Raw genomic sequence first — 14,240 nt, 5'->3', positions numbered from 1 at the left:
CCCCCCAGCTCTCCATCTCCCCCCCAGCTCTCCATCTCCCCCCAGCCCTCCATCTCCCCCCAGCCCTCCACCTCCCCCCAGCCCTCCATCTCCCCCCCCAGCCCTCCATCTCCCCCCAGCCCTCCATCTCCCCCCAAGTCCTCCATCTCCCCCCAGCCCTCCATCTCCCCCCAGCTCTCCATCTCCCCCCCAGCCCTCCATCTCCCCCCAAGTCCTCCATCTCCCCCCAGCTCTCCATCTCCCCCCCAGCTCTCCATCTCCCCCCAAGTCCTCCATCTCCCCCCAGCCCTCCATCTCCCCCCAAGTCCTCCATCTCCCCCCAGCTCTCCATCTCCCCCCAGTCCTCCATCTCCCCCCAAGTCCTCCATCTCCCCCCAAGTCCTCCATCTCCCCCCAAGTCCTCCATCTCCCCCCAGCCCTCCATCTCCCCCCCAGCCCTCCATCTCCCCCCCAGCCCTCCATCTCCCCCCAGCCCTCCATCTCCCCCCAAGTCCTCCATCTCCCCCCAGCCCTCCATCTCCCACCACCAGCCCTCCATCTCCCCCCAGCCCTCCATCTCCCCCCAAGTCCTCCATCTCCCCCCCAGCCCTCCATCTCTCCCCAGCCCTCCATCTCCCCCCAGCCCTCCACCTCCCCCCAGCCCTCCATCTCCCCCCAGCCCTCCATCTCCCCCCAGTCCTCCATCTCTCCCCAGCTCTCCATCTCCCCCCAGCCCTCCATCTCCCCCCCAGCTCTCCATCTCCCCCCAGCCCTCCATCTCCCCCCAGCTCTCCATCTCCCCCCCAGCCCTCCATCTCCCCCCAAGTCCTCCATCTCCCCCCAGCTCTCCATCTCCCCCCAGCCCTCCATCTCCCCCCAGCCCTCCATCTCCCCCCAAGTCCTCCATCTCCCCCCAAGTCCTCCATCTCCCCCCAGCTCTCCATCTCCCCCAAGTCCTCCATCTCCCCCCCAGCCCTCCATCTCCCCCCCAGCCCTCCATCTCCCCCCAGCCCTCCATCTCCCCCCAAGTCCTCCATCTCCCCCCAAGTCCTCCATCTCCCCCCAGCTCTCCATCTCCCCCCAGCTCTCCATCTCCCCCCAAGTCCTCCATCTCCCCCCAGCCCTCCATCTCCCCCCAAGTCCTCCATCTCCCCCCCAGCCCTCCATCTCCCCCCCAGCTCTCCATCTCCCCCCAGCCCTCCATCTCCCCCCAAGTCCTCCATCTCCCCCCAGCCCTCCATCTCCCCCCAGCCCTCCATCTCCCCCCAAGTCCTCCATCTCCCCCCAGCTCTCCATCTCCCCCCCAGCTCTCCATCTCCCCCCCAGCCCTCCATCTCCCCCCAGCTCTCCATCTCCCCCCCAGCTCTCCATCTCCCCCCCCAGCCCTCCATCTCCCCCCAGCCCTCCACCTCCCCCCAGCCCTCCATCTCCCCCCCCAGCCCTCCATCTCCCCCCAGCCCTCCACCTCCCCCCAGCCCTCCATCTCCCCCCCAGCCCTCCATCTCCCCCCCAGACCTCCATCTCCCCCCAGCCCTCCATCTCCCCCCAAGTCCTCCATCTCCCCCCCAGCCCTCCATCTCCCCCCAGCTCTCCATCTCCCCCCCAGCTCTCCATCTCCCCCCAGCCCTCCACCTCCCCCCAGCCCTCCATCTCCCCCCCAGCCCCCCATCTCCCCCCCAGCCCTCCATCTCCCCCCAGCCCTCCATCTCCCCCCCAGCCCTCCATCTCCCCCCCAGACCTCCATCTCCCCCCAGCCCTCCATCTCCCCCCAAGTCCTCCATCTCCCCCCCAGCCCTCCATCTCCCCCCAGCTCTCCATCTCCCCCCCAGCCCTCCATCTCCCCCCAGCTCTCCATCTCCCCCCAGCCCTCCATCTCCCCCCCAGCCCCCCATCTCCCCCCAGCCCTCCATCTCCCCCCCCAGCCCTCCATCTCCCACCCTCTGGGGTTCTTTGCCTGCCTTGGGAGTGGCTCCTTCCATTCCTGGAGAGAAAGGCGGCTACGGGGGGGGCTTCCTCTCCCCCAGCAGAAAATGCTGCAGATCTGGAAGGCTGCAGGCTGTGCGGGCAGCAGCCGCCTGGCCGGGCCCCGTCTATTTTAAACGGCCCAGATAGCCGGCGAGGCGGAGGCCCAAGCAGCCCAGCGGGGGACAGGCATCTGGTGCTGGCAGCAGGCGGCAGGCTGGCGCAGATCCCACTCTCCCTGGGTGCGCAGCCTGGCAGGGAGGAAGAGGGGGGCTCCTGTCTCCCTGGGGGGCGAGGAGATGCCCCTGTCACCTCCTCATGTGCTCAGGGACAGTCTGGACTTTTCTGGTCTGCAGGTTGTCCTCGGGGCCGGGTAACCCCAGCCATTCTCTCTTCACCGCCATCTTCCTCTCCATTCCCCTCGCCCTGCCCCCAGGAAGCTCCAGACACTGGGGACAGAATTCCCCTTCTATCCTGTCGTCTCCCCGTGCTGCACTCTGGGTCATTTCTTCTTCCTCCTCCTCCTCTTCTTCTTTTCAAAGATTTATTTATTTGCAAGACAGAGTTACAGAGAGGCAGAGGCAGAGGCAGAGAGAGAGAGAGAGAGAGAGAGAGAGATCTTCCATCTAATGGTTCACTCCCCAAATGACAGCAATGGCCGGAGCCAGGAGATTCTTCCAGGCCTTCCACACGGGTGCAGGGACCCAAGGATGTGGGCCATCCTCTGCTGCTTTCCCAGGCCATAGCAGAGAGCTGGATCAGAAGTGGAGCACCCAGGACTCGAACTGGTGCCCATATGGGATGCCAGCACTGCAGGCAGTGACTTTACCCGCTATGCCACAGCACAGGCCCCATTTCTTCTGACATCTCACTAATGACCATGAACAATCTTCTGCCCAATACGATGACCAAGTCCAATCTTTTGAATTTCTAGAAGTCCTATTTTTCTTTTCCAAATCTGCTGTCACTTCTCATAGCCTTCTGTCCCCGGAGGCATTATCTTTCTTTAATTTTAGTTATTTCTTTTCATTTCACTTGAAAGACAGAGAGAGGTCTTGCATCCCCTGGTTCATTCCCTAAGTGCCTGTGCCAGGCAGGGCTGGGCCAGGCTGAAGTCAGGAGCCAGGAACTGCATCCGGGTCTCCCGCGTGGGTGGCAGCAGCCGCCATCCACTGCCTCCCAGATGCAGAGGAGGAAGCTGGATGACGAGGCGGCATGGGGTCGGTGTTGCGGCACAGCCCGGCGAGCTGCTGTCTGCCCGCCAGCACCCCATCAGAGCCAGCTCAAGTCCTAGCTGCTCTGCTTCCAGTCCAGCTCCCCGCCTACGAGACCGGGCACGCAGCAGAGGGTGCACCCCCAGCCGGATGGAGTCCTGGCTCCTGGCGTTGGCTTGGCCCAGGCCTGGCAGTGTGGCCATTTAGAGAGTGACGCAACAGATGACAGCTCGAGCGCCTCTCGCTGTAGCTCTGTTAACTAAGTAAACAAATCAATCTTTCTTTTTTTAAATTTTATTTATTTTTTGACAGGCAGAGTGGATAGTGAGAGAGAGAGACAGAGAGAAAGGTCTTCCTTTGCCGTTGGTTCACCCTCCAATGGCGGCCCGCGGCCGGCGCGCTGGAAGTTGTCCCAGGTGGCGATTCGACCACTGCGCCAAACACCCGTGCCTGGAAGTGTCTTCGTGGCCGCCGTGTGGGACAGAGGGACGCCTCTCTCCCTGCCACCTGCTGGTCCTTGCTCGTGCTGCCTGGTTTCCATGTGGGCCAGGCTGTCTCCAGCTGGGTGGCTGTCACTGCCCTAGCACAGTGACTGCAGGCCCTTCGGGGCTCCTGTCTGCTAGGGCCAGGCTCACAGGGCACGCCCCCGGCCTCAGGCCCTGGGCGCCTGGTTGCCCGGTGTCCATGGGCAGGCAGATGTGCGGTGGTGACTTCTCCGGGGCTGTTTTCTCTTCCGGTTCCTTTCTCTGACTTGCTTAGCATCAACTCCTCTAACGTGGCCCGGGGTCGGGGTGAGCGCTGCGCATTGGTGGCATCCAGGAAACGTGCAGCCGTCGGATACCCCCAGGGGCAGTAGCCCCACCTTGCAGGTGTTGGCACGGTGTCAGCGCTCTGCCAGTGACCTCCAGCCAGGAGGACAGGGGCCCGGCCCGCCCCAGGCAGCTCAGCCCTGTGTTCTGGGTAGCTTCGCAGCTTTCTCCCCGTCTTCTCCCGGGGGATGTCGATGGCCTTGCGCCAGCAGTGGCTCTGGAATTCCCCTGGATGCCCCAGGGGAACAGGGGCCTGAGTGACACAAAGCCACAAAGCCAGCCTCCAGCCAGCAAGGACGGCGCACAGCGTGGGGAGAGGGTGTGGCAGTGCATGAGTGTGGGCCCGGGGGTCAGTCTCCGCCCCAGGGTGGGGAGAAGCCTCTGAGGGTCTGATTCATAGCAGGGGGGGTGGGGGTGGGACGCCTAAGGGGGATGAGGAATAAATGCAGCGTGAGACCCTAGGACAGAAGGACTGGGCGGGGGGAGGGGGAGGCAGCTAAGGGACTGAGTAAAGTGTGGACTCTGGTTAGCCCTGATGGCCAACATTGCTGGTTGTTTCCAAGGTAACCCCGCACGGGGGCGGGGCTAGGATGGGAAGCCGGATGGGGGCGGGTCTGGGGGGCTCCCTGTGTTAGCTTCGGTGCTCTGTAAGCGCGCTCTGCTGAACAAGTCAAGCCTGGCTGTGGAGCAAAGGCCCGGATGCCCGCTGTGTGGAGGACGGGTGTCGAGGGTGGGGCGGAGGCAGCAGGTGACACAGGGGCTTGGACTGGGGTGGGGCAGAGACGAGGAAACAGGATCCAAACAGGGAAGTGGCGCGGACGCCTGGCAGGCCCCGGGTCTCGCCAAGCTGTGGGCCATGAAGAAAGGGAGGAGTCCAGCAACACCCAGATCTCTCGACCTGAGTAACCGGCACGCGGTGTCGTTGGCTCACACACACCGGCCTGGGGGCAAAGCAACAGGTTTGGGAGAAAATCTCAAGATGCTTCGCTTCCTTTCTTTTCCCTCTTTTTTTTTTTTTTTTTTTTTTTTTTTTTTTACTTAAGTCATTTATTTCTTTGAAGCAGGGTGAGGGGAGAGAGAGAGAGGCCTGGGCCAAGCAGAAGCCAGGAGCCAGGAACTCTGTCCAGGTCTCCCACGTGGGTGGCAGGGACCCAAGCACTTGGGCCGTCATGGTTGCTTTCCCAGGCCACCAGCAGGAAGCTGCACTGGACGCGGAGCAGCCAGGACTCAAACCGGCACTCGGATGCGGGATGTGGGCGTCGTACGCGGAGCTTGCCCCCCAAGTCACACCACCAGTCCCAGGACACTTCACTTCCGCCAACAGGCAGGAGGAGATGCGTTTGTTCATGGGGGTCACGGTTAGCACGCCCATCGCGACGAGGGGCACAGCGGGGGAGGGACCTGGGCGCCTGCCCCTCAGAAGCTCCGTGTGCTTGAAGAGCAGGCGACATGCTGGAGAAGCCCGGACAGACCAAGTGCAGCTGGGCTACGGAGGAATCGGGGGGACTGCACGGAGGCGGTGGGCACAAAGGATGCCTGCTCTGGATTCCCCACCTCAGCCATCGTCCTGCTGGGCAAAAGCCGCAGGGGCCGGCGTTATGGCACGGCAGGCTAAGCCGCCACTGGGGATGCCAGTGTCCTTCCTGGAGAGCCTGGTTTGAGTCCCAGCTTCCTGCTGGCAGGCAGCAGGTGATGGCTCCTGCACATGGGCCCCGGCCCCCCTCACGGGAGACCCGGAAGGAGCTCCTGCCTCCTGGCTCCCGCTTGGCCCAGCCCCGGCTGGTGTTGGCATTTGGGGAGTGGACCAGGAGGTCCACTGTCTCTCCCTGTCACTCTGTCCTTCAATGAATAAACACATAAAGAAGAGCCCCCGTCCTGGCCGCCGCCCTGGCCGGCAGCTCGGGCTCCTCTGTGGAAAGGCCTCCCCCTCTCCAGGCTGGGGAACGGAAGAGCTGGACAGCTCAGGTCAGAGGTGAGAGAGCGCATCTGGCAGCCGACCAGGCCCGGGCAAGGCGGGCGCGGCCCAGAGCACCCTGCACGGCTCTGAGTCACGGCCGTAAAGGCTGCCGTTGCCGCGGGCGTGTCCAGCACTGCCTCGCGGGCCAGGCGCGGTCCGGGGGCACGGGGCACGAGGCCGCCGGCACTCCCTGCGAACAAGGTCCTGGCTAGAAATAGCAGCAGCACATCCGGAACAGCGGCTACCCCTCTGCCGGCGGCATTTCCCACCCCCCACCCTGGGGGAACCAGGCCCGGCCCTCAGGGGCAACCGCGCTGGCCCCCGGCCCACAGCCAGCACATTCTCTGCCCTGAGCCACAGGATCAACCAGGCCACGCCGTCCGGTCCTGGAGGAGAAGTCAAGCCCCTCCCAGCACCCACACAGGCCCCGTCCCCCTTCCTGTCCCCTTTCCTGTCCCCTCCTCCACCCTCCCTCGCACCCTCCTCGGTCCGTCTGCAGCCCTGGCGGCCGGACACCTTCCTGCGCGTGGGCGTGGTTCTTGCTGTACCTTCGTGGCATCGTTGCCCCCATCTTTTTTGATTCCCTTAGGAAGTGAAATCCATGTACTATGCAAACACCCCTTGTAAAGTGCACTGATGCATCGGTACGTAGCGTAGGTGCCAGGCTGGCGTTGCGCACAGCAGGTGGAGGTGGGGCGACCGCCTGAGCTCTATGCAGAGGCGTTGGTTCAAGTGCTGGCTGCTTGCTCTGTGCCTGGGAAAGCAGCGGATGCCAGCCCAAGTGCTTGGGCCCTGCCACCCACCTGGGGACCTGGATGGAGATCCAGGCTCCTGGCTTTGGCCTGGCTCAGCCCTGGCCATTGTGGCCATTTGGGGAGTGAACCAGCAGATGGAGTTTCTCTCCCTCTGCCCCTGCTACTCTGTAACTCTGCCTTTCAAATAAATGAACAAATCTTTTTTCAAAAAGTGCTTTTTGGACTCCCTGGTTTCAGGACTGTCCCACGGGCAGGCTTTGTGGTGCAGTGGGTTAAGCCTGCATCCCACATCTGAGTGCCTGGTTCAAGTCCTGGCTACCCTGGAGCGCGAAGTGGGGGCGACAGGGCTCAGCCGAAGTGAGCTGGGAGGTTTGGAGCGAAGGGCTCGGACCACGCGCTCAGTTTTTAAATTGTTGTAGTTTAGCCTGCGACGCCTATGACTAGAGCCAACAATTTGAAATGGCCAGCTGCTTGCTAATGCAGACCCTGGGAGGCAGTGCCGAGGGCTCAGGTAATGGGGTCCGCGCCACTTCTGTGGGAGACCTGGATTGAGTTCTAAGCTCCTGGCTCCTGTGCACCCAACCGCGGAGAGTGAACCAGTGGAGAGTCTGCTTGTCTTTCTGCCTTCAAAAAGAGAAGAAAGAAGGAAAAAACCCCATGCTATGAGAGTTCCACGCGTGGCCTGGTCCACGCTGTCCCCACGCCGAGCCGCTCCCCTCGAGATCATCATCATTCAACACTTCATCCGGCGCAGCGCCGAGAGGTAGCTGCTGCCAGCACTGCTTAGGCAGCGACGTCCAAAAATAGTCCGTACGCGTTTAGCACAAACCCAAGTCCTTTCTGAACACTCCAGTGCTCCGCTGGCTGATTCTAGGGGTGCAGGCCAGGTGCACACTGCAGGACACAACAACCCGCTGTCTACACAGCCCACGGCTCCTCATCACTCTTGCCCTGGAGGACAGGGGCTGCGTCCGGCCCTTGGGTTTGGGAACAGCGCTACCGTGTGGCCCACACTTTCGTTCTTTGGGGAATTCACTTGGCAGTGGAACTGCTGAGTCACGTGGTAACTCCATGGTCCACTTTGTGGGGAGCAACTCGGACTAGACTGTTACTGGAATTAAGACTTATTCTATGCATCTGCTCTCCCACAATATGGCGCTGAGAAGGGAGTAACAACTTCTACGCAGCTGCCTCTCGCCAACTTGAGTGATGACCTGCAGGAGCTGATCCTGCTCCTGATTGGAGGAGAGCAGCGTGCTCGGCGTGTGGGTAGCAGAGTTAGGATTGGCGGAGGACTATAAAGGAGGAGAGAGACAACATGCACCAGGAACATCTAAGGGGAACATCTATCTGAAGGAACACCTGAGCAGCCCCCAAGAGAGCCGGCCGGCGGTGTGCTGCTCCCCCGCGGAAGTGGGGAAAGTGGCAGGGGGAACCGCCCTTCCACGGAGGTGGAAGGGTTGGTAGCCAACCTGGGAAGAACCAGCAGCAAACCCGGGGAGGGCCGAGCAGACAAAAGAACAGCGCAGAGTTCAGTGCCCCTCCTCCACGAAGAGGGGGAGCGACATAATGGTGCCGTGACTCGGATATGAAGCCTAGGCAGGGCTTAGTGTCGTTCCTCCACGAAGAGGGGGAGCAACACACTTCTTTTTAAGATTTATTTTATTTATTTGAAAGAGTCACAGAGAGGCAGAGCCAAAGAGAGCGAGGTCTTCCATCCGCAGGTCCACTCCCCAGATGACCACAATGGCCAGAGCTGAGCCGATCCACAGCCAGGAGCCAGGAGCCTCCTCCAGGTCTCCCACGTGGGTGCAGGGACCCAAGGACTTGGGCCATCTTCCCCTGCTTTTCCAGGCCATAGCAGAGAGATGGATCATAGGTGGAACATCCGGGACTTGAACAGGAGCCTGTGTGGGATGCCGGCACTGCAGGCCAGGGCTTTAACCCACAGCGCCACAGCGCCACGGTCCACTTCTTAAGGAACTCCAAATTGCTTTCTGTACTGCTCTGTCCTCAGACCCAGGGTGCCACAGGCCGAGAGCTGGCACCTTGGGTTGCTGCAGGTTCACCCACAGGTGACTCAGCTTTTTTTTTTTTTTTCCTTAAGATTTATTTATTTATTTGAAAGGCAAAGTTACAGAGAGAGAGGCAGAGAGAGAAAGAGAGAGAGAGGGAGAGTGCACAAGCTGGAGCCTGGGCCAATCTGAAGTTAGGAGCCAGGAGCTTCTTCCAGGTCTCCCACACAGGTGCAGGGGCCCAAGGACTTGGGCATCATCTACTGCTTTCCCAGGCCACAGCAGAAGAAGTGGAGCAGCTGGGACTTGAACCAGCACCCATATGAATGCTCTCACTGCAGGCAGTGGCTTTACCTGCTATGCCACAGCGCCGGCCCTGTGACTCAGCTCTTAAAAGGCCAACTCCCTCCTGCCCTAAAGACAGAACCAAAACCAGCCAGGAGAAGTGGCTTGGGAGGTCGCTTCCTTCCCGGTCCTGCACGGTGCTGACTCAGCACAGTCTCTTTTCAGCAATCCCCCAGCCCCACGCAGCAGTGGAATGGGAAACCCTGAACCCCGCACTGGAAAAGAGAACAAAGGATGAAAGTGGGAAAGAATCGGACAAGAACCTGCAGGCTGGGGTCGGGGCTCAGGGGCTCAGGCAGCCTGTCTTCAGTTCCCAGCTTGCCATGAGCTGTAGATCTTTCGCCAGTTATATATCCTTGTCTTTCTTTTCTTGGAAAAGTAGGGTTAATAGTGGCAGCTGCCTCCTGAGGACTAAGGGAGTTAAATGCTATAAAGGGGCTGGGTGTTCGGCCCGCCGGGTAAGACATCCCTTGGGACTCCCCTGTGCCGTATCAGAGAGCCTGAGACCACGTCCTGGCTCCTCCACTTCTGAGCTGGCCTCCTCCTGACGCACACCCTGGCAGGCGGCAGGCGACGGCTCAAGTATTTGGGTGCCTGCCACCCACGAGGGAGCCCTGTTTGAGTTCCAGGGTCCTCTCCCAGTTCGAGAGATCTCTGTACCTGTCTCCATCTCCCACATAAACGAAAAATAAAGAGATTGAAGAATACCTTAAAAAGCTAAAGGAAGCACTGTGTACGTGTGCTTACTGCCTGTGACGACGCAATCTGGAACGGTTCGGGGGTGGGGGTCGTGGAGCACTGGGTTCAGCTGCTGCCCGCAGTGCCAGCACCCCACATCTGAGTGCCAGCACCCGCATCTGAGTGCCAGCACCCCACATCTGAGTGCCAGCACCCACATCTGAGTGCCAGCACCCGCATCTGAGTGCCAGCACGCCGCAGTGCCAGCACCCCGCATCTGAGTGCCAGCACCCACATCTGAGTGCCAGCACCCACATCTGAGTGCCAGCTCGAGTCCTGGCCGCTCTGCTCCCCTCCCAGCCTCCCGCCAATGCCCCAGGGAGGCACAGGCACCTGGTCCCCACCATCCCTGTGGGACACCAGGATTGAGGTGCTGGCTACTGGTTTTGACCTGGTCCAGGTCTGGCTGTAGTGGCCATTTGGGGAGTAAACCAGCACACAGAAGATCTCTCTCTCTCTCTCTCTCTCTCCCCCACTCTCGTGTCTCTACCTTTCTGTCGCTCTGCCTTTCAAATACATACATTTTTTTCTTTTTCTTTCTTTCTTTCTTTCTTTCTTTCTTTCTTTCTTTCTTTCTTTCTTTTTTTTTTTTTTGTTTTGACAGGCAGAGTGGACAGTGAGAGAGAGAGACAGAGAGAAAGGTCTTCCTTTGCCGTTGGTTCACCCTCCAATGGCCGCCACGGCCAGTGCGCTGCGGCCGGCGCACCGCGCTGATCCGAAGCCAGGAACCAGGTACTTCTCCTGGTCTCCCATGGGGTGCAGGGCCCAAGCACTTGAGCCATCCTCCACTGCACTCCCTGGCCACAGCAGAGAGCTGGCCTGGAAGAGGGGCAACTGGGACAGAATCCGGCGCCCCAACCGGGACTAGAACCCGGTGTGCCAGCACCGCAAGGCGGAGGATTAGCTTAGTGAGCCGCGGCGCCAGACTCAAGTACATACATTTTAAAGGAAAAGGCTCAAGCGGTCAGTGACACGATACGTGTCTTTTATCACTACAAGGAAAGGAAACTGAACAAGTCCTTTCCCACCCCCCCACCCCGCCCCTGCAGACAGTGCAAGGACTTCTGCAGTATTGTTTGTAATGACAGCAGCTCTCCTGCCTGGGCCAGACACAGATGACCTCTGGCGGAGGGCGAGTCCAGTGCCGCGTTCCGGAGGTGCCCTCTGTGGAACTTTCTAGAATGCCCGGCCCCTTTCCTAGGCTGCGCTCATGGAGCAAGGCAGTGGCGAGACCCACGGCGGCTGCTCTAGTGCTGTTTCCGGGGGCCAGAGTCGGGCCAGCGGCTTCGTGGGCTCCCCAGGGGCCTGGGCCAGCACTGAGCACCTGTCTTTGGAGTGGTGCACAGTCCCCTCCAGGGACTTTGTTTTTAAGATTTATTTTATTTATTTGAAAGACAGAGTTACACAGAGAGAGGAGAGGCAGAGAGAGAGGAGAGAGGGAGAGAGGTCTTCCATCTGTTGGTTCACTCCCCAATTGGCTGCAACGGCCGGAGCTGGGCTGATCCAAAGTCAGGAGCCAGGAGCTTCTTCTGGGTCTCCCACATGGGTGCAGGGATCGGAAGAGGAGCAGCCGGGACTAGAACTGGCGCCCATGTGGGATGCCGGCGCTTCAGGCCAGGGTGTTAACCCACTGTACCACAGCACTGGCCCCAGGGACGTTTTTAATTTTTAGGAAAGTACATAAAACCTGACAGACCGTGTGCACCTGCTTTCGGGAGTTCTACCAGGGGCCTTTAAAAAGTCCAGGGAAAAACACACGTGAAAACAGGATACGTGGGCCGGGAGCCGTAAGTTAGGCCCCTGCCTGCGATGCTGGCAACCATATGAATGCTGGCTTGAGGCCCAGATGCTCCACTTCTGATCCAGCTCCCTGCTAATGCACCTGGGACAGCAGTGGAAGACGGCCCAGGTCTTTGGGCCCTTGCACCTACCTGGGAGACCTGGATGGAGTTCCAGGTTCCTGGCTTTGGCCTGGCCCAGCCCTGGCTGTTGCAGCCATTTGGAGAGTGAACCAGTGGATGTAAGATCTGTCTCTATAACTCTACCTTTCAAGTAAATAAGTAAATCTTAAAAAATAAAATAAAATAAATAGGGGCCAGCGCTGTGGTGCAGGTTAGTCCTCCACCTGCAGTGTCAGCATCACATATGGGCGCTGGTTCTAGTCCCGGCTGCTCTGCTTCTGATCCAGCTCTCTGCTGTGGCCTGGGAAAGCAGTAGAAGATGGCCCAAGTCCTTGGGCCCCTGTACCCATGTGGGAGACCATGAAGATGCTCCTGGCTCCTGGCTTCAGATCAGCCCAGTTCTGGCCGTTTCGGCCATTTGGGGAGTGAACCTTTCACTGCCTATAACTCTACCTCTCAAATAAATAAATAAAAATCTTTAAAAAAATTAAAAAGGAAAGAAATGAAAGCACGTGTCTGCAGGAGACCCCACCCCCACACGTGGTCTTGCTTTCCATGGCCTCAGCTACCTGTGGTCCACAGCACCACCACGGCTGACTGGTCCTGCCTTAGACCTGTCCCCAGGCGGTCAGTGGTGGCCCAAGCCCACGCCAGTCCCCACGTCCTCCTCCTCACTCGTCTCCTCGCGGGGGCATGGTGTCACCTCACGTCATCACTGGAAGGCCGGCTGTGGTACAGTAAGGTATTTTGAGGGCAAGAGGCCACAGTCACGTAACTTGTATTCAGTATATCACTATCATTGCTCTATTTCAGTATTAGAGTGTTACTTATCTCTTACTATGCCTAATTTATATATCAAACTTTATCTTCAGTATGTACAGATAAATGGGATATAAATGGATAGGATGTATACACATAGGTTTGCTACCATCTGAGGCTTCTGGCATCCGCTGGGGGCCCTGGCATGCATCCCCAGGGACAGGGGGCGACCACTGCACTCCTCCCATCACCCCTTCCCTCCTCATGTCACCCCTTCCCTCCTCACATCTCCAGACACAGACTCCAGCGGGAGTCTAATGTGTGCCCCCCCCAGCCTGTCTGCAAACTCTGCACACAGTCTTGTAACCCAAGAAACATATTTGATGTCGTTTTGTGCCGTTTACTGAACACAAAGCACAGCTGACCGCGCCGGAGCGTGCCGTGCCGCCGTCCTGCGGGCTTCGCACACACGCATGCTCCTGAGGTCCAGGAGGGGGTGTTTAGCTCAAGTCTCAGACACCGGTAGCACAGCCACGTCCCACTCCGGAGTGCTCGGGTCCAGCACCCGGCTCTGGCTCCTGACTGCTGCCCGCTAATGTGGACTCGGGGCAGCGGTGATGGTTCGAGAAAGTGGGCTCCCGGTTCCCAGCTTCTGCCCCAGCTCAGCCCAGCTGTCGTGAGATGGAACTCCCTCTCTCTCCCTCTCCCTCTCCCTCTCACCCAGGTGCTCACCTGGGTGTCCCACCTGGGCGGCAGGGTTCCAGGCACTGGCTTCATCCTCTGCTGCCTCCCAGGCGCGTGTCGGGGAGCTGGATCAGACGCGGAGGAGCCGGGACTCAACCAGCACTCAGCGGTGGGATGCCAGCCTCAGCGGCGGCTTCACCTGTGTGCCACAGCCTCTGCCCGTCCGTCACTTCTGAAGCACCCTCATGTATCCAAGCTGATACACACAGATCCAAGGTACGCCCGGATCCCTCCTGCTCGTCTGCTGTCCACTGCCGTAAGACGCCCACGACTAGGTGCGTTGTGGAGAAAAGAGGTTTATTTCCACCCACAGTTTTGGGGACTGAATGTCCACAATCAAATGGTCTCGCCACTGGCCTCTGGCGAGGGCCTTGTAGATGACAGCCAGTGGTGGGATGTGGGCCTGCCTGCAGTGGCGGGCAACCAGCTGGGCAAGTCTTGGGTCAGGCTTGCTCCTCTGCCACAGCCCCCTCTCCAGGAACACACTCGGGAAGACTGGCGGTAACCCACCCTGGGGCAGGGTCCCCATCCCTCATCACCCAGGCCCCAGCACCCCTACTTGGACAGAGTCCCCAACTTCCGTCACAACTGGGGACACGAGCTACACCCAAACCGTTGTGGGCCCTGTCACAGCCCGTCTGTACTGGGACAACAGAAGACCACAGCCAGTGAACAGAAATGTCCGTAGTTCTCACTGCTGGGGCCAAGGGACTTGCTACCCAGCCAACAGCACAGCAGGCGTCCACAGAGGCTCCTAACAAGGCCACTCCCACAATCGGCCGTCAGTTAATCCATTCATTCGTCCCAGGATCAATCCACTCAGGGAGAGAGCCCTGCCACCTGGCTTCAGTAGCTCCATGCCCGACTCCACCCACCCCCGCCAGCCACGGCAGACACCTGGGGACTGAACCAGCGGACGGGCGCTCTGTCTCTCGAGTGAAATAAGATATTAAATACATAAATAAATTTTACCTGCACATTTCAAAGCAGTGAGAGGCCATGAACCCAGCCCTGCCCCGTGCCCTCCTTACCCCAGCTCTCTGGGAACACACAGCCCTGGCT

The sequence above is a fragment of the Oryctolagus cuniculus genome, chromosome 21 (genome assembly GCF_964237555.1).
Source record: "Oryctolagus cuniculus chromosome 21, mOryCun1.1, whole genome shotgun sequence".
NCBI lineage: Eukaryota > Metazoa > Chordata > Mammalia > Lagomorpha > Leporidae > Oryctolagus > Oryctolagus cuniculus.
This window is presented reverse-complemented; position numbering follows the sequence as displayed.